The sequence below is a fragment of the Ranitomeya variabilis genome, chromosome 6 (assembly GCF_051348905.1).
Source record: "Ranitomeya variabilis isolate aRanVar5 chromosome 6, aRanVar5.hap1, whole genome shotgun sequence".
NCBI lineage: Eukaryota > Metazoa > Chordata > Amphibia > Anura > Dendrobatidae > Ranitomeya > Ranitomeya variabilis.
In genome coordinates, this window is record NC_135237.1 from 268,616,184 (window position 1) to 268,637,097 (window position 20,914).

At 50.8% G+C, this 20,914-nt stretch overlaps 1 long non-coding RNA gene and 1 pseudogene across 1 annotated transcript in view; one reads left to right on the top strand and one right to left on the bottom strand.

Moving 5' to 3' along the window:
- Nucleotides 1-20,914, top strand: part of LOC143782298 (uncharacterized) — a 906,302-nt gene that overhangs the window by 745,825 nt on the left and 139,563 nt on the right. The window lies entirely within an intron of this gene.
- The window catches only part of LOC143782103 (polypeptide N-acetylgalactosaminyltransferase 12-like), a 268,248-nt pseudogene that overhangs the window by 227,792 nt on the left and 19,542 nt on the right, over nucleotides 1-20,914 (bottom strand).

Genomic DNA, 20,914 nt, shown 5'->3' on the forward strand with positions numbered 1-20,914 from the left:
CAGGCCTATAATCCGTCATAGGGCTGTTAGGAGTTCAGTTATACGACCTCTCACTTTCAGCTCCCCAACCCAACTGCCAGTCCCTCTCTCAGACCAGAATACATCAAGGGGAGTCTCTGGAGCTCCCCCTTCTGGCCGGAGATGGTAGTGCAGTCTTGCTATTCTAGTATTTGTAGTTAGTGTCAATAACTATTTTTGTGGCAAATACCCCTAGGGGTGCCACATTCATAATAGATAAATGTTTTAAATTTGCATAGAAATTAGCATTTCTATTACCCAGCTGTCAGTGGTGTAAAAAAAGGGGACAGATGAGCAGATTAAACCACCCTCTTTGTAGAGGATAACCAGAGAGCAGAGAACACAGTTATCTACTTAATGGGGAATCTGTCAGGTGAGTCATGTGTTGCCCATACCATGACAGCATGAATCAGAGCCTGCCTTCAGGATGGCAGCCAGCTACCATGCTCTGACACGCTCTGACTTACACCAATGAACTTGAAGCCAGATATGGTTTTCTCTGAAATGCTGAAACATTTACAGATCTGACCAGGGACCATCGTTAGAGACGAGACTAGTCCAGCTCGGACCACACACACACAGTGCTGCGGGGATTTGACAGGTCTCTTTCATGTATACATAAGGAGAGACCTGTCAATCACCTGCACCAAGGCTGGGGATGCCTGATGGGGGTGTTGTTGGACTAGTTAGGTCTCTCCATATGGTTCCCAGATTAATCTTTAAACCATGTTTCCTCTGAAATAATGCAGAGTTAAACATACTTGTAAGGGTATGTGTCCACGTTCAGTTTTGCTTCAGGCTTTGGTCAGGATTTTATGCAAGTAAAATCCTGACCAAAACTGCACCTGAGGTCACTGGCAGGTCACCTGCGGTGTGCCTGCGTGTTTTGCTCAATGTAGCAACATGCTGCGTTTTGAAAAAACGCACCGCGCATGCGTTTTCGCGGCAAAAACGCATGCGTTTTTTAACGCATAGTGGAGTCGGGATTTCATGAAATCCCATCCACTATGCTGTAACATCTGGACGCTGCGTTTTTGACGCTGCAGAAAAACGCAGCGTCAAAAACGCAGCGTTTCCTGAACGTGGAAACATACCCTAATTGTGCAGCCACAATTTTTCAAGCTATATATTACAGAGCCCATTTGTGTGGAAGATGGTTGTTTCTCTCTTATGTAAGTTCTCTTCTCCATTCCCACTTTGTACTTTGTCTATATGACTGTGATCACGATGGCAGCTGCATTATCGGCACCTTAGCACTAGCACCTTACTGAAGAGCACATGTGCTGCTGCTTCTTAATCAGCATATGACCTGAGATTCTGGTCTCTGTAATTTTCTTCCGTACATATGAACAAGTTGATAAAGGGTTACTAAAATTGTCCTTAGAGAATATACGGGTTGTTGAAAGTTGTTTTGATACACATTTTATTTAATTATTTTTTTTCTCTCTATGGGATCAATGTGACTATTGATGCTAGCAGTATGGAATTGTAATGATTGCTTACAGGATCCACCTTTACCTGCTTCGGCTTGAATATTCTGTTCAAAACTTTGTATATATTAATATGCGTCTATAATAAAATATTTTGCAGCCTAAAATACTCTCTTGTCCCCTGGTGCTTTATCTAAGCTTGTTGGGGTTTGTGTATAATATTGATCATTGAGTTTGTGCTTATACTGTACTAGATGGTGGCCCGATTCTAATGCATCGGGTATTCTAGAATACATATGTATGTATGTACGTCGCGCTTAGCACAGCCACGTAGTATATAGCACAGACACGTAATATATAACACAGACACGTAGTATATAACACAGCCACGTAGTATATAACACAGACAGTCATTTAGTATATAGCACAGCCACGTAGTATATAGCACAACCACATAGTATATAGCACAGCCACGTAGTATTTAGCAGCCACATAGTATATAGCAGCCACATAGTATATAGCAGCCACATAGTGTATAGCCGCCACATAGTATATAGCAGCCATATAGTATATAGCACAGTCCACGTAACACAGACAGACACGTAGTATATAGCACAACCATGTAGTATATAGCAGCCACATAGTATATAGCAGCCACATAGTATATAGCACAGCCCATGCAGTGTATAACACAGGCCACTTAGTATATAACACAGCCCATGCAGTATGTAACACTACCCATGTAGTATATAACACAGGCCACGCAGTATATAACACTGCCCACATAGTATATAGCAGACAGGCAGTATATAACACAGCCCATGTAATATATAGCACAGCCCACGTAGTATATAACAAAGGCCATGCAGTATATAACAGCCCATGCAGTATATAACACAGCCCACATAGTATATAGCACAGCCCATGTAGTATATAACACAGCCCACGTAGTATATAACACAGCCCACGCAGTATATAATACAGGCCACGCAGTATATAACACAACCCTGCTGCATAGGCAGCATCAATAGTAAAAAGTTGGTCCGGGATGGGGCGACACACTGGCACTGACTGAAGAGGAGTAGGGAGGGGGCACTGACTTGAGGAGAGTAGGGAGGAACCAATTCGCGGCCGGACTAAGCCTGTCACTGATTGGTCGCGGCCTGCTGGCCGCGATCAATCAGCGACGCGGGATTTCCGTTACAGACAAACAGAAAGACAGACAAACAGATGGAAGTACCCCTTAGACGATTATATAGATAGATTCCTATGCAGGGTTTTTTGGTGTTTAAAGTTTTTAGAGCTGTGGGTTCGAGAAGAGACAAGTTAGCAAGGTTGTGGGCACATACAGTAAAGGAGTTAGCCACAGGCACCTTGTTTATGTGGTTCCTGAAAATGGGCTGAAGAGAGAGAAAATATGAAGGATCAGCTGAAGAGTCATAGCTGTCTAGGAAGCTTAAAGGTCCCTATCTCTGCTAGTGAGAAGTTTCACCAACTGTGCCACTGAAAATGTTGGTTGAAGACATGCTGCTTTACTGTAACCCAAAGAAAGATGTCTGCATCTCCTGCTGTGCTTTGCTGATAAATGAAACGGACAGTAAAGTTGAATTTGTTTTTATGCATTGTTGTGATCTCCCATGCATTGGTCGCAAAAAATCACAGCCACGGTAAGCGCAGCGGACCAAGGGAGTCAGGATATGTCCACAGTCACAGCAGCTACAGACACACACACTGGAAAAAGGCCCCTGATTTCTGTAACATGCCGGGTGTCGGACTCATGACACTCGCCTACAGCTACCACCCTGGGTACGTTTATATCTTAAACTGTAAAGCGCTGCGGAATATGTTGGCGATATATAAATAAAGATTATTATTATTATTATATTTAATATTTATTAAAATAGCCAGACCTGATAACATCAATAGGAGAATGTCTGTGTTGTTGCTCTCTTTTTGGAATTATAAACCAAGTAAATTGGAGAAGCCAGTTAAAACCTCCAATCTGCGGATCTTTAGCATGGCCCAAATACTCAAATGTATACCAATCAATTCCATCGATAACAGGGCAAACCACTGCAGTTTCCTTTTCTTGAATCCTAGAGAAAAACATTAAGTTAATTATAAAGCCATGCACAACCCTTTTGTAAGTAGTGTTGAGCATTCCGATACCGCAAGTATCGGGTATCGGATACCGGAATCGGAAGTTCCAAGATTCAAAATGCAGAAATTCAGCCAATGAGAATGATTCCAAGTGTGGGCACATCCTGTTTAGCATGGAGGGCATGAAACTACTGGCAAGGCTGTGATTGGCTGCTGAAATGATGTCATGATGCAGTTTAAAAGTCGCTGGCGCCATTTTGCGATCACTCTGCTGTGAATTCAGTTAGTGACAGGACGCTGTTTGCTGACTGAGGGACAGTTTAGAGATAGCGATTTGCTTCTTTGTGCTTTCCAAAGGCTAATTTAGCAACCGCTGTGTTCGCCTACTATTCACCTTGCTTTTGCCTTGTAGCGCTGTTTTCACAGCGATCTGCAAGGTCTGTGTGTGTGTGTGTGTGTGTGTGTGAGTGCAGCCCACTCTCTAGTCTGAGTGCAGCCACATAGGCCATCCATAGCTGGTTGTATTCAGTTCAGGGAGGGTGGTTCATTGCCTCATACTGTTCTTTTTTTTTTTTTTCCAAGTAGTGTAGTCTGATGCTAATTTATTCAAAAAAATCCTATTAGTGTCTTTCCACCCGTCTCCAGCTAATTTGTGGAAAAACACTACATAGGATAACGTAGAGGAGGGTTTTTGGGCCTTGCAGCGCCGTTTACGGCTGTCTGCACGGTCTCCGTGTGACTGCAGTTCGCCCTGTAGTCTGTGAGCAGCCATAGCCTGGTTGTCTCCAGCTCAGGGTTGTTCACTGCGTCATACCGCCAAATCAATTTTCATTTAGTTTTAAGTAGTGCAGGCTGCTGCACATTTTTTCCAAAAATTCCTATTAGTGTCTTTCCACCCGTCTCCAGCTAATTTGTGGAAAAACACTACATAGGATAACGTAGAGGAGGGTTTTTGGGCCTTGCAGCGCCGTTTACGGCTGTCTGCACGGTCTCCGTGTGACTGCAGCTCGCCCTGTAGTCTGTGAGCAGCCATAGCCTGGTTGTCTCCAGCTCAGGGTTGTTCACTGCGTCATACCGCCAAATCAATTTTCATTTAGTTTTAAGTAGTGCAGGCTGCTGCACATTTTTTCAAAAAAATCCTATTAGTGTCTTTCCACCCGTCTCCAGCTAACTTGTGGAAAAACACTACATAGGATAACGTAGAGGAGGGTTTTTGGGCCTTGCAGCGCCGTTTACGTCTGTCTGCACGGTCTCCGTGTGACTGCAGCTCTATCCGTTGTCAGTTCAGCCCCCAAAAAATAAATAAATAATAAAGTTCACCAAACACACCAGTTACACCACTTTACATTTGTGTAGGCCACATTAGCTCATATTAAAGTCTAGTCCACACTTTAGAAAATTAGTGTTTCTTATACCTGTTAGGAGGAGTTGCTCAGGAATAAGCACACAAAGCCGTTAGTACTTTTCTGCTTATCTTTATCAGTCAACCAAGATGAAGAAGGCAGTGAGTAAGGCACGTGGGCGTGGGCGCGGAGCAGGGAGGGGACGTGGGGATTCTGTGCCTGCTGCGGGCACCGGTGACTCATCAGCACCCACTTTCACCAGGCAACAGTCGTTCATGCGCAGCTTTGTGTCAGAGCGCCGTACACCGCTGCTGCGTGAAGACCAAATTGAAGCCGTTGTCGGATGGATGGCAGCTAATGCATCAACTTCAATTAGTGCCACATCCTCTCAGACACAGAGCACTGGAGAGCAGCCATCTGTCTCTTCACCACCTGCCAAATTGCCCAGGCAGACAGAGAGCCCAGGACAGGAGCCGTCTCTACTTCTGTTCTCTGAATCTCTTGGCTTGGAAACAGGGGGCCAGCCAAGCAGCATTGGAGAAATGGAAGAAGAGGCAGGGTGCAGTGATGCCCAACAGCTTTTTCTCTCTTCCTCTGAAGAGGCGGGTGGGCCAGTGGCTCCGGTCACCACATCGCAGGCCGCATCAGCTGATGATGACACTCAGGTGCCACTTACTGGTGCGTGCTCTGCTGCTGAGACTACCCAGGAGGAGCAGTTGGGGGCAGAGGGTAGTGTAGATGATGAGGTCCTTGACCCATCTTGGCGTGAGGGACAGGAAGGTGGTGGGAGCAGCTCTGAGGAAGAGATTCCCCGTACGGCCCAAAGAGGGAGAGGGAGGGGGAAGACTGCGGATCCTGCAGCCTCCGCTTTGGCACCCGTTAGGAGCATGTCTCTTCCAAAAGCCAAAAAGGGCGCTCCCAAGACTTGCAGTGCCTGGTCCTTTTTTGACACAGTTGCAGATGACATTTGCTATGTCAGATGCAAGGTGTGTCATCAAAAAGTCAAAAGAGGTCGAAATGTCAGCAACCTCAATACCTCCAACATGTGGAAACATGTGCGCAACAGGCACCCGGCGGAGTTAGAAAAACACACTGAAGAGCTAGGCCAACCAACAGCGGCAGCTACCACCTCTTCAGCTCGTGTTGCCTCTTCCTCTAGCTCACACGCAGCTGGTTCGGCTTCCTCCCAGGATCGCCGTGGAAGAACCTCTGGCCCTGTTGTCCAGAGACCCGCTGTAATTCCACCCGCAGCACCACTTTCCCAGTCATCCACACACTCCCAGCCCAGTCTACAGCCATCGGTAGTACAGGCATGGGAGAAAAGGCGGCCTTTCTCGTCAAACCACCCACGAGCACAGGCTCTGACTGCAGGCATTGCCAAACTTCTGTCACTGGAAATGCTGTCATTCAGGCTGGTGGAGACTGACAGCTTCCGTGACTTGATGTCATTGGCAGTCCCACAGTACAATGTGCCTAGCCGCTTTTACTTCAGCAGGCAAGCCGTCCCTGCCCTGCACAAGCATGTGGAGGGACACATAAAACACGCGCTACTGAACGCCGTCAGTAGCAAGGTCCACCTCACCACCGATGCGTGGACCAGTCAACATGGACAGGGGCGATACCTTTCCCTCACTGCCCATTGGGTTAATGTCGTTGAGCCGGGTACAGACCGTGCGAGTGGCGCAGGACGTGTCCTGCCCACTCCAAGGATTGCAGGAATCCATTCTGTACGCATTGACTCCTCCTCTTACACCAGTTCCTCAGAATCATCGCTGCAGGAGCCGTCACAGTCCACCTCCACATGGACCCGTGATGAACGTGTACCTGTTACGACCGACATGAGCACAGCCGTGGCCAAACGTCAACAGGCCGTCTTGAAATTAATTTTTTTGGGGAATCGTAGCCACACAGCGCAGGAGCTCTGGAATGCCATCAAGCAGGAGAGCGATGTGTGGTTTGTGCCAGCGAATCTCCAGCCAGGCATGGTAGTGTGTGATAATGGCCGAAATCTGGTGGCAGCTCTGGGCCTCGGCAACCTCACTCACATCCCATGTCTGGCACATGTGCTCAATTTGGTCGTGCAGAGCTTTTTGAGGGACTATCCGGATCTTGATGCACTGCTGCACAAGGTCCGCCTAGAGTGTGCTCACTTGCGGCGTTCCAGCACGGCAAAAGCACGCATTGCGGCTCTGCAGCGCCGACACCGCCTGCCGGAACATCGCATCATATGTGACCTACCTACCAGGTGGAATTCCACGTTACATATGTTGGAGCGGTTGTGTGAGCAGCAGCAAGCTGTAATGGAGTACCAGCTGCTTCAGGCGCAAAGAAGTCGCACTCAGCGCCGTACAGACTTCACAACCACAGAGTGGGCCACTATGAATGACGTCTGCCAGGTTTTGCGTCCCTTTGATTATTCCACGCGGATGGCGAGTGCAGATGATGCACTAGTCAGCATGACTGTCCCCCTTATCTGCCTGCTTGAAAAATCACTGCAAGCGCTAAGGGATGATGTTGTGGAAGAGGTGGAGGATGAGGATTCACCATTTCCATCATCTTCTGGACAGTCAGCGCCACGTGGTTCCTCGCAAACGCGTAGGCAGGGGACAGTTTGTGAGGAGGATGAGGAGGAGTCAATGGAGGAGGAAGACATCCGTCCAGAGGAGGGAGTTACCGAATTGTCCAGTACTCAGTGTGTACAGCGAGGGTGGGGTGATGACGAGCGGGCAGATATCACGCCTCCAGCAGGGGACAGCGTTTCTTGGGCAGTTGGCAGTCTGCAGCACATGGTGGATTACATGCTGCAGTGCCTGAGAAACGACCGCCGCATCGCCCACATTCTCAACATGTCTGATTATTGGGTGTTCACCCTCCTCGATCCTCGCTACCGGGACAACGTAGAAAGCCTCATCACACCGTTGAACCGGGAGCGAAAAATGCGGGAGTACCAAGACACACTGGTCAATTCCATCATCTTCTCCATTCCAACTGAGAGAAGTGCTGCTAGTGCATTCCAAAGCAGCTCAGTGCGTCCAGGCAGTGGTGGAGGCTCTGCACAAAGAGGGAGCAGAAGCAGTGCCTCTGCCCAAGGCAAGACCAGTATGGCCCAACTGTGGCACAGTTTTCTGTGCCCCCCACAAAAGTCTACACCATCACAGACGGCTCCAGTCAGCAGGAGGCAACGGTTCCGTCAGATGGTGACAGACTACATGTCTTGCCCTCTTGCTGTACTCCCAGACGGCTCTTCCCCTTTCAAGTTTTGGGTCTCAAAGCTGGATACATGGCCAGAGCTAAGCCAGTATGCATTGGAGGTGCTGTCTTGCCCTGCGGCCAGTGTATTATCGGAACATGTCTTTAGTGCTGCAGGTGGTGTACTAACTGACCGTCGCATGCGACTATCCTCCGATAACGTTGACCGGCTTACTTTCCTGAAAATGAACAAGGCCTGGATCTCGCAGGAATTTGCCACTCCTCCTCCTGATTAAATAATTAGGTCACTGTATACGTTATCCAGGTCTCCTGTTGTGTTCATCTTTCTACCACCTGAACTTAAATTCCTGGGCTCCAACACCGCCAGTTGAGGCTCAGAAGTGCCGTCTGCACAGTCAAAACATACGACCCAGTGTTATTGGGTTTCAGTAACGTCAGCTGATCCCCAGCTGTGTAGCCGGCAATGTGTCATGCGACCGCCACGCTGACACAACAACTGAAATGTAAGGGAATCTGTCCCTCCCCCTAAGGCGTTTGTTACTGAAAGAGCCTCCTTGTGCAGCAGTAATGCTGCACAAGGAAAAGGTAGCTATTTTGGTTTAGCTCCTTGCACACGCAGAACTTAACACTTATAAAATGTGTCCACTGATACCGTAAAACCGTCCCGGAGGTGGGACTTTCCTTCGTAATATGACGCAGCACAGCCGTCATTCCTCCCCCCCCCGGCGCCGCGCCCCTGCTCCTCAGCGTTGTTTGATTCCGTCCCGGAGCCTGCGCTGTTATGTTATCCCGTGGCCAGGCACACTTAGCGCTGCCCGTCTTCTGGCATCATTTGGTGTCAGGATGGCTGCGCCTGTGCGGCCGCGCTGGCCGAGAACCCGCCTCGCAGTGTCTTCTGATTTAATCCCACTGGGGGCCTGGGATCCATGGACATGCGCAGTGCATATCTGAACCTCCACCTCTCACTCATCTCCCTATGGCTTCTTCAGACTGTTCGGTGTCAGCTGGTCCCTAATAGCATGCCACGGCCGTGACACCGCACAGTCTGAAGAAGCCGTAGGGAGGGGAGTGAGAGGCGAGGATATGCACTGCGCATGGCCACGGATCCCAGGCCCGCGGTGGGATTACATTAGACGACACTGCGAGGCGGGCTCTCGGCCAGTGCGGCCGCACAGGCGCAGCCAGCCTGACACCAAATGATGTCAGAAGATGGGCAGCGCTAAGTGTGCCTGGCCAAGGGATAACATAACAGCGCAGGCTCCGGGATGGAATCAAACTACGCTGAGGAGCCGGGGCGCGGCGCCCGGGGGGGAGGAATGACGGCTGTGCTGCGTCATATTACGAAGGAAAGTCCCACCTCCGGGACGGTTTCACGGTTTCAGGGGACACATTTTATAAGTGTTTAGTTCTGTGTTTGCAAGGAGCATGATGAAAAGAGCCACCTTTTCCTTTTGCATCTTTTGTGCTGCACAAGCTGGCTCTTTCAGCTACAAACGCCTTGGGGGGGGGTTAAAGGTTCCCTTTCGACTTTCTCAGGCTTCGGCCTACATTGTGTTCCTCTGCTTTTCCACCTGTCCCTGGGCTCCAACACCGCCAGTTGCCGTCCAGAAGTGCTGTCCGCACAGTCCCAACAGTCCCTCCTCTGTTATTGGGGTTCAGTAACGTCAGCTGTTCCCCTGCTGTGTGTGTGGCAATCCCTCCTACCTCCTCCTACCTCCTCCTCCTCCACCTGTCCCTGGGCTCCAACACCGCCAGTTGCCGTCCAGAAGTGCTGTCCGCACAGTCCCAACAGTCCCTCCTCTGTTATTGGGGTTCAGTAACGTCAGCTGTTCCCCTGCTGTGTGTTTGGCAATCCCTCCTACCTCCTCCTACCTCCTCCTACCTCCTCCTCCTCCACCTGTCCCTGGGCTCCAACACCGCCAGTTGCCGTCCAGAAGTGCTGTACGCACAGTCCCAACAGTCCCTCCTCTGTTATTGGGGTTCAGTAACGTCAGCTGTTCCCCTGCTGTGTGTGTGGCAATCCCTCCTACCTCCTCCTACCTCCTCCTCCTCCACCTGTCCCTGGGCTCCAACACCGCCAGTTGCCGTCCAGAAGTGCTGTACGCACAGTCAACAGTCCCTCCTCTGTTATTGGGGTTCAGTAACGTCAGCTGTTCCCCTGCTGTGTGTGTGGCAATCCCTCCTACCTCCTCCTACCTCCTCCTCCTCCACCTGTCCCTGGGCTCCAACACCGCCAGTTGCCGTCCAGAAGTGCTGTACGCACAGTCAACAGTCCCTCCTCTGTTATTGGGGTTCAGTAACGTCAGCTGTTCCCCTGCTGTGTGTGTGGCAATCCCTCCTACCTCCTCCTACCTCCTCCTCCTCCACCTGTCCCTGGGCTCCAACACCGCCAGTTGCCGTCCAGAAGTGCTGTCCGCACAGTCCCAACAGTCCCTCCTCTGTTATTGGGGTTCAGTAACGTCAGCTGTTCCCCTGCTGTGTGTGTGGCAATCCCTCCTACCTCCTCCTACCTCCTCCTCCTCCACCTGTCCCTGGGCTCCAACACCGCCAGTTGCCGTCCAGAAGTGCTGTCCGCACAGTCCCAACAGTCCATCCTCTGTTATTGGGGTTCAGTAACGTCAGCTGTTCCCCTGCTGTGTGTGTGGCAATCCCTCCTACCTCCTCCTACCTCCTCCTCCTCCACCTGTCCCTGGGCTCCAACACCGCCAGTTGCCGTCCAGAAGTGCTGTCTGCACAGTCCCAACAGTCCCTCCTCTGTTATTGGGGTTCAGTAACGTCAGCTGTTCCCCTGCTGTGTGTGTGGCAATCCCTCCTACCTCCTCCTACCTCCTCCTCCTCCACCTGTCCCTGGGCTCCAACACCGCCAGTTGCCGTCCAGAAGTGCTGTACGCAGAGTCAACAGTCCCTCCTCTGTTATTGGGGTTCAGTAACGTCAGCTGTTCCCCTGCTGTGTGTGTGGCAATCCCTCCTACCTCCTCCTACCTCCTCCTCCTCCACCTGTCCCTGGGCTCCAACACCGCCAGTTGCCGTCCAGAAGTGCTGTCCGCACAATCCCAACAGTCCCTCCTCTGTTATTGGGGTTCAGTAACGTCAGCTGTTCCCCTGCTGTGTGTGTGGCAATCCCTCCTACCTCCTCCTACCTCCTCCTCCTCCACCTGTCCCTGGGCTCCAACACCGCCAGTTGCCGTCCAGAAGTGCTGTACGCACAGTCAACAGTCCCTCCTCTGTTATTGGGGTTCAGTAATGTCAGCTGTTCCCCTGCTGTGTGTGTGGCAATCCCTCCTACCTCCTCCTACCTCCTCCTCCTCCACCTGTCCCTGGGCTCCAACACCGCCAGTTGCCGTCCAGAAGTGCTGTCCGCACAGTCCCAACAGTCCCTCCTCTGTTATTGGGGTTCAGTAACGTCAGCTGTTCCCCTGCTGTGTGTGTGGCAATCCCTCCTACCTCCTCCTACCTCCTCCTCCTCCACCTGTCCCTGGGCTCCAACACCGCCAGTTGCCGTCCAGAAGTGCTGTACGCACAGTCAACAGTCCCTCCTCTGTTATTGGGGTTCAGTAACGTCAGCTGTTCCCCTGCTGTGTGTGTGGCAATCCCTCCTACCTCCTCCTACCTCCTCCTCCTCCACCTGTCCCTGGGCTCCAACACCGCCAGTTGCCGTCCAGAAGTGCTGTCCGCACAGTCCCAACAGTCCCTCCTCTGTTATTGGGGTTCAGTAACGTCAGCTGTTCCCCTGCTGTGTGTGTGGCAATCCCTCCTACCTCCTCCTACCTCCTCCTCCTCCACCTGTCCCTGGGCTCCAACACCGCCAGTTGCCGTCCAGAAGTGCTGTCCGCACAGTCCCAACAGTCCCTCCTCTGTTATTGGGGTTCAGTAACGTCAGCTGTTCCCCTGCTGTGTGTGTGGCAATCCCTCCTACCTCCTCCTACCTCCTCCTCCTCCACCTGTCCCTGGGCTCCAACACCGCCAGTTGCCGTCCAGAAGTGCTGTCCGCACAGTCCCAACAGTCCCTCCTCTGTTATTGGGGTTCAGTAACGTCAGCTGTTCCCCTGCTGTGTGTGTGGCAATCCCTCCTACCTCCTCCTACCTCCTCCTCCTCCACCTGTCCCTGGGCTCCAACACCGCCAGTTGCCGTCCAGAAGTGCTGTACGCACAGTCAACAGTCCCTCCTCTGTTATTGGGGTTCAGTAACGTCAGCTGTTCCCCTGCTGTGTGTGTGGCAATCCCTCCTACCTCCTCCTACCTCCTCCTCCTCCACCTGTCCCTGGGCTCCAACACCGCCAGTTGCCGTCCAGAAGTGCTGTCCGCACAGTCCCAACAGTCCCTCCTCTGTTATTGGGGTTCAGTAACGTCAGCTGTTCCCCTGCTGTGTGTGTGGCAATCCCTCCTACCTCCTCCTACCTCCTCCTCCTCCACCTGTCCCTGGGCTCCAACACCGCCAGTTGCCGTCCAGAAGTGCTGTACGCACAGTCAACAGTCCCTCCTCTGTTATTGGGGTTCAGTAATGTCAGCTGTTCCCCTGCTGTGTGTGTGGCAATCCCTCCTACCTCCTCCTACCTCCTCCTCCTCCACCTGTCCCTGGGCTCCAACACCGCCAGTTGCCGTCCAGAAGTGCTGTCCGCACAGTCCCAACAGTCCCTCCTCTGTTATTGGGGTTCAGTAACGTCAGCTGTTCCCCTGCTGTGTGTGTGGCAATCCCTCCTACCTCCTCCTACCTCCTCCTCCTCCACCTGTCCCTGGACTCCAACACCGCCAGTTGCCGTCCAGAAGTGCTGTACGCACAGTCAACAGTCCCTCCTCTGTTATTGGGGTTCAGTAACGTCAGCTGTTCCCCTGCTGTGTGTGTGGCAATCCCTCCTACCTCCTCCTACCTCCTCCTCCTCCACCTGTCCCTGGGCTCCAACACCGCCAGTTGCCGTCCAGAAGTGCTGTCCGCACAGTCCCAACAGTCCCTCCTCTGTTATTGGGGTTCAGTAACGTCAGCTGTTCCCCTGCTGTGTGTGTGGCAATCCCTCCTACCTCCTCCTACCTCCTCTGTCATGATTCTCAATGGCGAGAGAACATAGCCCAGCATATATAAGAACTAGCTCTTGGAAGATGGAATCTAAACTGACCATGAACTAAACCTGCCGCACAATTAACAGTGGCCGGGTAGCGTGCCTACGTTTTATCCCTAGACGCCCAGCGCCAGCCGGAGGACTAACTAATCCTAGCAGAGGAAAATACAGTCCTGGCTCACCTCTAGAGAAATTTCCCCAAAAGGCAGACAGAGGCCCCCACATATATTGGCGGTGATTTTAGATGAAATGACAAACGTAGTATGAAGATAGGTTTAGCAAAATCGAGGTCCGCTTACTAGATAGCAGGAAGACAGAAAGGGCACTTTCATGGTCAGCTGAAAACCCTATCAAAACACAATCCAGAAATTACTTTAAGACTCTAGTATTAACTCATAACACCAGAGTGGCAATTTCAGATCACAAGAGCTTTCCAGACACAGTAACGAAACAGCAGCTGTGAACTGGAACAAAATGCAAAAACAAACAAGGACGAAAGTCCAACTTAGCTGGGAGTTGTCTAGTAGCAGGAACATGCAAAGAAAGGCTTCTGATTACATTGTTGACCGGCATGAAACTGACAGAGGAGCAAGGTTATATAGAGACTCCCACATCCTGATGGGAACAGGTGAACAGAGAGGATGATGCACACAAGTTCAATTCCACCAGTGGCCACCGGGGGAGCCCAGAATCCAATTTCACAACAGTACCCCCCCCTCAAGGAGGGGGCACCGAACCCTCACCAGAACCACCAGGGCGATCAGGATGAGCCCTATGAAAGGCACGGACAAGATCGGAGGCATGAACATCAGAGGCAGTCACCCAAGAATTATCCTCCTGACCGTATCCCTTCCATTTGACCAGATACTGGAGTTTCCGTCTGGAAACACGGGAGTCTAAGATCTTTTCCACAACGTACTCTAACTCACCCTCAACTAACACCGGAGCAGGAGGCTCAACGGAAGGCACAACCGGTACCTCATACCTGCGCAATAATGACCGATGAAAAACATTATGAATAGAAAAAGATGCAGGGAGGTCCAAACGGAAGGACACAGGGTTAAGAATCTCCAATATCTTGTACGGGCCGATGAACCGAGGCTTAAACTTAGGAGAAGAAACCCTCATAGGGACAAAACGAGAAGACAACCACACCAAGTCCCCAACACAAAGCCGAGGACCAACACGACGACGGCGGTTGGCAAAAAGCTGAGTCTTCTCCTGGGACAACTTCAAATTGTCCACTACATGCCCCCAAATCTGATGCAACCTCTCCACCACAGCATCCACTCCAGGACAATCCGAAGATTCCACCTGACCGGAGGAAAATCGAGGATGAAACCCCGAATTACAGAAAAACGGGGACACCAAGGTGGCAGAGCTGGCCCGATTATTGAGGGCGAACTCCGCCAATGGCAAAAAAGCAACCCAATCATCCTGATCCGCAGACACAAAACACCTCAAATATGTCTCCAAGGTCTGATTAGTCCGCTCGGTCTGGCCATTAGTCTGAGGATGGAAAGCAGACGAAAAAGACAAATCTATGCCCATCCTAGCACAGAATGCCCGCCAAAATCTAGACACGAATTGGGTCCCTCTGTCAGAAACGATATTCTCCGGAATACCATGCAAACGAACAACATTTTGAAAAAACAGAGGAACCAACTCGGAAGAAGAAGGCAACTTAGGCAAGGGAACCAAATGGACCATCTTAGAGAAACGGTCACACACCACCCAGATGACAGACATCTTCTGAGAAACAGGCAGATCCGAAATAAAATCCATCGAGATGTGCGTCCAAGGCCTCTTCGGAATAGGCAAGGGCAACAACAATCCACTAGCCCGAGAACAACAAGGCTTGGCCCGAGCACAAACGTCACAAGACTGCACAAAGCCTCGCACATCTCGTGACAGGGAAGGCCACCAGAAGGACCTTGCCACCAAATCCCTGGTACCAAAGATTCCAGGATGACCTGCCAACGCAGAAGAATGAACCTCAGAGATGACTCTACTGGTCCAATCATCAGGAACAAACAGTCTACCAGGTGGGCAACGATCCGGTCTATCCGCCTGAAACTCCTGCAAGGCCCGCCGCAGGTCTGGAGAAACGGCAGACAATATCACTCCATCCTTAAGGATACCTGTGGGCTCAGAATTACCAGGGGAGTCAGGCTCAAAACTCCTAGAAAGGGCATCCGCCTTAACATTCTTAGAACCCGGTAGGTATGACACCACAAAATTAAACCGAGAGAAAAACAACGACCAGCGCGCCTGTCTAGGATTCAGGCGCCTGGCAGACTCAAGGTAAATTAAATTTTTGTGGTCAGTCAATACCACCACCTGATGTCTGGCCCCCTCAAGCCAGTGACGCCACTCCTCAAAAGCCCACTTCATGGCCAAAAGCTCCCGATTCCCAATATCATAATTCCGCTCGGCGGGCGAAAATTTACGGGAAAAAAAAGCACAAGGTCTCATCACGGGGCAGTCGGAACTTCTCTGCGACAACACCGCCCCAGCTCCGATTTCAGAAGCGTCGACCTCAACCTGAAAAGGAAGAGCAACATCAGGCTGACGCAACACAGGGGCGGAAGAAAAGCGGCGCTTAAGCTCCCGAAAGGCCTCCACAGCATCAGGGGACCAATCAGCAACATCAGCACCCTTCTTAGTCAAATCACTCAATGGTTTAACAACATCAGAAAAACCAGCAATAAATCGACGATAAAAGTTAGCAAAGCCCAAAAATTTCTGAAGACTCTTAAGAGAAGAGGGTTGCGTCCAATCACAAATAGCCTGAACCTTGACAGGATCCATCTCGATGGAAGAGGGGGAAAAAATGTATCCCAAGAAGGAAATCTTTTGAACCCCAAAAACGCACTTAGAACCCTTCACACACAAGGAATTAGACCACAAAACCTGAAAAACCCTCCTGACCTGCTGGACATGAGAGTCCCAGTCATCCGAAAAAATCAGAATATCATCCAGATACACAATCATAAATTTATCCAAATAATCGCGGAAAATGTCATGCATAAAGGACTGGAAGACTGAAGGGGCATTTGAAAGACCAAAAGGCATCACCAAATACTCAAAGTGGCCCTCGGGCGTATTAAATGCGGTTTTCCACTCATCCCCCTGCTTGATTCGCACCAAATTATACGCCCCACGGAGATCAATCTTAGAGAACCACTTGGCCCCCTTTATACGAGCAAACAAATCAGTCAGCAGTGGTAACGGATATTGATATTTAACCGTGATTTTATTCAAAAGCCGATAATCAATACACGGCCTCAAAGAGCCATCTTTCTTAGACACAAAGAAAAAACCGGCTCCTAAGGGAGATGACGAAGGACGAATATGTCCCTTTTCCAAGGACTCCTTTATATATTCTCGCATAGCAGCGTGTTCAGGCACAGACAGATTAAATAAACGACCCTTAGGGTATTTACTACCCGGGATCAAATCTATGGCACAATCGCACTCCCGGTGCGGAGGTAGTGAACCAAGCTTGGGTTCTTCAAAAACGTCACGATAGTCAGACAAGAATTCAGGAATCTCAGAGGGAATAGATGATGAAATGGAAACCAAAGGTACGTCCCCATGAGTCCCTTTACATCCCCAGCTTAACACAGACATAGCTTTCCAGTCGAGGACTGGGTTATGAGATTGCAGCCATGGCAATCCTAGCACCAAAACATCATGTAGATTATACAGCACCAGAAAGCGAATAATCTCCTGGTGATCCGGATTAATACGCATAGTTACTTGTGTCCAGTATTGTGGTTTATTACTAGCCAATGGGGTGGAGTCAATCCCCTTCAGAGGTATAGGAGCTTCCAAAGGCTCCAAATCATACCCACAGCGTTTGGCAAAGGACCAATCCATAAGACTCAAAGCGGCGCCAGAGTCGACATAGGCGTCCGCGGTAATAGATGATAAAGAACAAATCAAGGTCACAGATAGAATAAACTTAGACTGTAAAGTGCTAATTGAAACAGACTTGTCAAGCTTCTTAGTACGCTTAGAGCATGCTGATATAACATGAGTTGAATCACCACAATAGAAGCACAACCCATTTTTTCGTCTAAAATTCTGCCGCTCGCTTCTGGACAGAATTCTATCACATTGCATATTTTCTGGCGTCTTCTCAGTAGACACCGCCAAATGGTCCACAGGTTTGCGCTCCCGCAGACGCCTATCGATCTGAATAGCCATTGTCATGGACTCATTCAGACCCGCAGGCACAGGGAACCCCACCATAACATCCTTAATGGCATCAGAGAGACCTTCTCTGAAAATCGCCGCCAGGGCGCACTCATTCCACTGAGTAAGCACAGACCATTTACGGAATTTTTGGCAGTATATTTCAGCTTCATCTTGCCCCTGAGATAGGGACATCAAAGCTTTTTCCGCCTGAAGCTCTAAATGAGGTTCCTCATAAAGCAACCCCAAGGCCAGAAAAAACGCATCCACATTGAGCAACGCAGGATCCCCTGGTGTCAATGCAAAAGCCCAATCTTGAGGGTCGCCCCGGAGCAAGGAAATTACAATCCTGACCTGCTGTGCAGGATCTCCGGCAGAGCGAGACTTCAGGGACAAAAACAATTTGCAATTATTTTTAAAATTTTGAAAGCAAGATCTATTCCCTGAAAAAAATTCAGGCAAAGGAATTCTAGGTTCAGACATAGGTGCATGAACAACAAAATCTTGCAAATTTTGTACCTTCGTGGCGAGATTATTCAAACCTGTAGCTACACTCTGAAGATCCATTTCAAACAGGTGAACACAGAGCCATTCAAGGATTAGAAGGAGAGAAAGAGAGGAAGGCTGCAGTATAGGCAGACTAGCAAGTGATTCAATTATGAGCACACTCAGAACTAGAGAAAAAAAAAAAAAAATTTCAGCAGACTTCTTTTTTCTCTCCTTTCTCAGCCAATAATTTAACCCTTTTAGTCCGGTCAAACTGTCATGATTCTCAATGGCGAGAGAACATAGCCCAGCATATATAAGAACTAGCTCGTGGAAGATGGAATCTAAACTGACCATGAACTAAACCTGCCGCACAATTAACAGTGGCCGGGTAGCGTGCCTACGTTTTATCCCTAGACGCCCAGCGCCAGCCGGAGGACTAACTAATCCTAGCAGAGGAAAATACAGTCCTGGCTCACCTCTAGAGAAATTTCCCCAAAAGGCAGACAGAGGCCCCCACATATATTGGCGGTGATTTTAGATGAAATGACAAACGTAGTATGAAGATAGGTTTAGCAAAATCGAGGTCCGCTTACTAGATAGCAGGAAGACAGAAAGGGCACTTTCATGGTCAGCTGAAAACCCTATCAAAACACCATCCAGAAATTACTTTAAGACTCTAGTATTAACTCATAACACCAGAGTGGCAATTTCAGATCACAAGAGCTTTCCAGACACAGTAACGAAACAGCAGCTGTGAACTGGAACAAAATGCAAAAACAAACAAGGACGAAAGTCCAACTTAGCTGGGAGTTGTCTAGTAGCAGGAACATGCAAAGAAAGGCTTCTGATTACATTGTTGACCGGCATGAAACTGACAGAGGAGCAAGGTTATATAGAGACTCCCACATCCTGATGGGAACAGGTGAACAGAGAGGATGATGCACACAAGTTCAATTCCACCAGTGGCCACCGGGGGAGCCCAGAATCCAATTTCACAACACTCCTCCTCCTCCACCTGTCCCTGGGCTCCAACACCGCCAGTTGCCGTCCAGAAGTGCTGTCCGCACAGTCCCAACAGTCCCTCCTCTGTTATTGGGGTTCAGTAACGTCAGCTGTTCCCCTGCTGTGTGTGTGGCAATCCCTCCTACCTCCTCCTACCTCCTCCTCCTCCACCTGTCCCTGGGCTCCAACACCGCCAGTTGCCGTCCAGAAGTGCTGTACGCACAGTCAACAGTCCCTCCTCTGTTATTGGGGTTCAGTAACGTCAGCTGTTCCCCTGCTGTGTGTGTGGCAATCCCTCCTGCCTCCTCCTACCTCCTCCTCCTCCACCTGTCCCTGGGCTCCAACACCGCCAGTTGCCGTCCAGAAGTGCTGTACGCACAGTCCCAACAGTCCCTCCTCTGTTATTGGGGTTCAGTAACGTCAGCTGTTCCCCTGCTGTGTGTGTGGCAATCCCTCCTACCTCCTCCTACCTCCTCCTCCTCCACCTGTCCCTGGGCTCCAACACCGCCAGTTGCCGTCCAGAAGTGCTGTACGCACAGTCAACAGTCCCTCCTCTGTTATTGGGGTTCAGTAACGTCAGCTGTTCCCCTGCTGTGTGTGTGGCAATCCCTCCTACCTCCTCCTACCTCCTCCTCCTCCACCTGTCCCTGGGCTCCAACACCGCCAGTTACCGTCCAGAAGTGCTGTCCGCACAGTCCCAACAGTCCCTTCTCTGTTATTGGGGTTCAGTAACGTCAGCTGTTCCCCTGCTGTGTGTGTGGCAATCCCTCCTACCTCCTCCTACCTCCTCCTCCTCCACCTGTCCCTGGGCTCCAACACCGCCAGTTGCCGTCCAGAAGTGCTGTCCGCACAGTCCCAACAGTCCCTCCTCTGTTATTGGGGTTCAGTAACGTCAGCTGTTCCCCTGCTGTGTGTGTGGCAATCCCTCCTACCTCCTCCTACCTCCTCCTCCTCCACCTGTCCCTGGGCTCCAACACCGCCAGTTGCCATCCAGAAGTGCTGTACGCACAGTCAACAGTCCCTCCTCTGTTATTGGGGTTCAGTAACGTCAGCTGTTCCCCTGCTGTGTGTGTGGCAATCCCTCCTACCTCCTCCTACCTCCTCCTCCTCCACCTGTCCCTGGGCTCCAACACCGCCAGTTGCCGTCCAGAAGTGCTGTCCGCACAGTCCCAACAGTCCCTCCTCTGTTATTGGGGTTCAGTAACGTCAGCTGTTCCCCTGCTGTGTGTGTGGCAATCCCTCCTACCTCCACCTACCTCCTCCTCCTCCACCTGTCCCTGGGCTCCAACACCGCCAGTTGCCGTCCAGAAGTGCTGTCCGCACAGAGCCAAACACCTCGCCAATGTGTTAGTGGGGTTCAGCACCACCAGCTGTTCCCCTGCTGTGCAGCCGGCAACGTGTACTGCGACCGCCACGCAGGCACAACAAGTTAAATTTAAGGGAACCTGCCCCCCCCCCCAGGCGTTTGTTACTGAAGGAGCCACCTTGTGCAGCAGTAATGATGCAAAGGGAAAAAGTGCCTCTTTTCGTGGTGCTCCTTGCACATGCTGTTCCTAACACTTATGAAAAGTGCCCCCTCCTACCGTGATACCGTACGGTTGGTGGAACTTTCCTTTGTGATGTGACGCAGCACAGCCGTCATTCTTACCCCCTTGGAGCCGTGCGCCGCCTCCTCAGCGTTGTTTGAATCAGTCCCAGAGCCTGCGCTGTTAGGTTAGCCCTTGGCCATGCACACATTTTGCGCTGCCCGTCTTCTGACATCATTTGGTGTCAGGCTGGCTGCGCCTGTGCGGCCGCGCTGGCCGAGAGCCCGCCTCGTACTGTCTTCTGATTTAATCCCACTGGGGGCCTGAGATTCATGGACATGCGCAGTGCATATCTGAACCTCCACCTCTCACTCATCTCCCTATGGCTTCTCCAGACTGTTCGGTGTCAGCTGGTCCCTAATAGCATGCCACGGCCGTGACACCGCACAGTCTGAAGAAGCCGTAGGGAGGGGAGTGAGAGGCGAGGATATGCACTGCGCATGGCCACGGATCTCAGGCCCCCAGTGGGATGAAATCAGAAG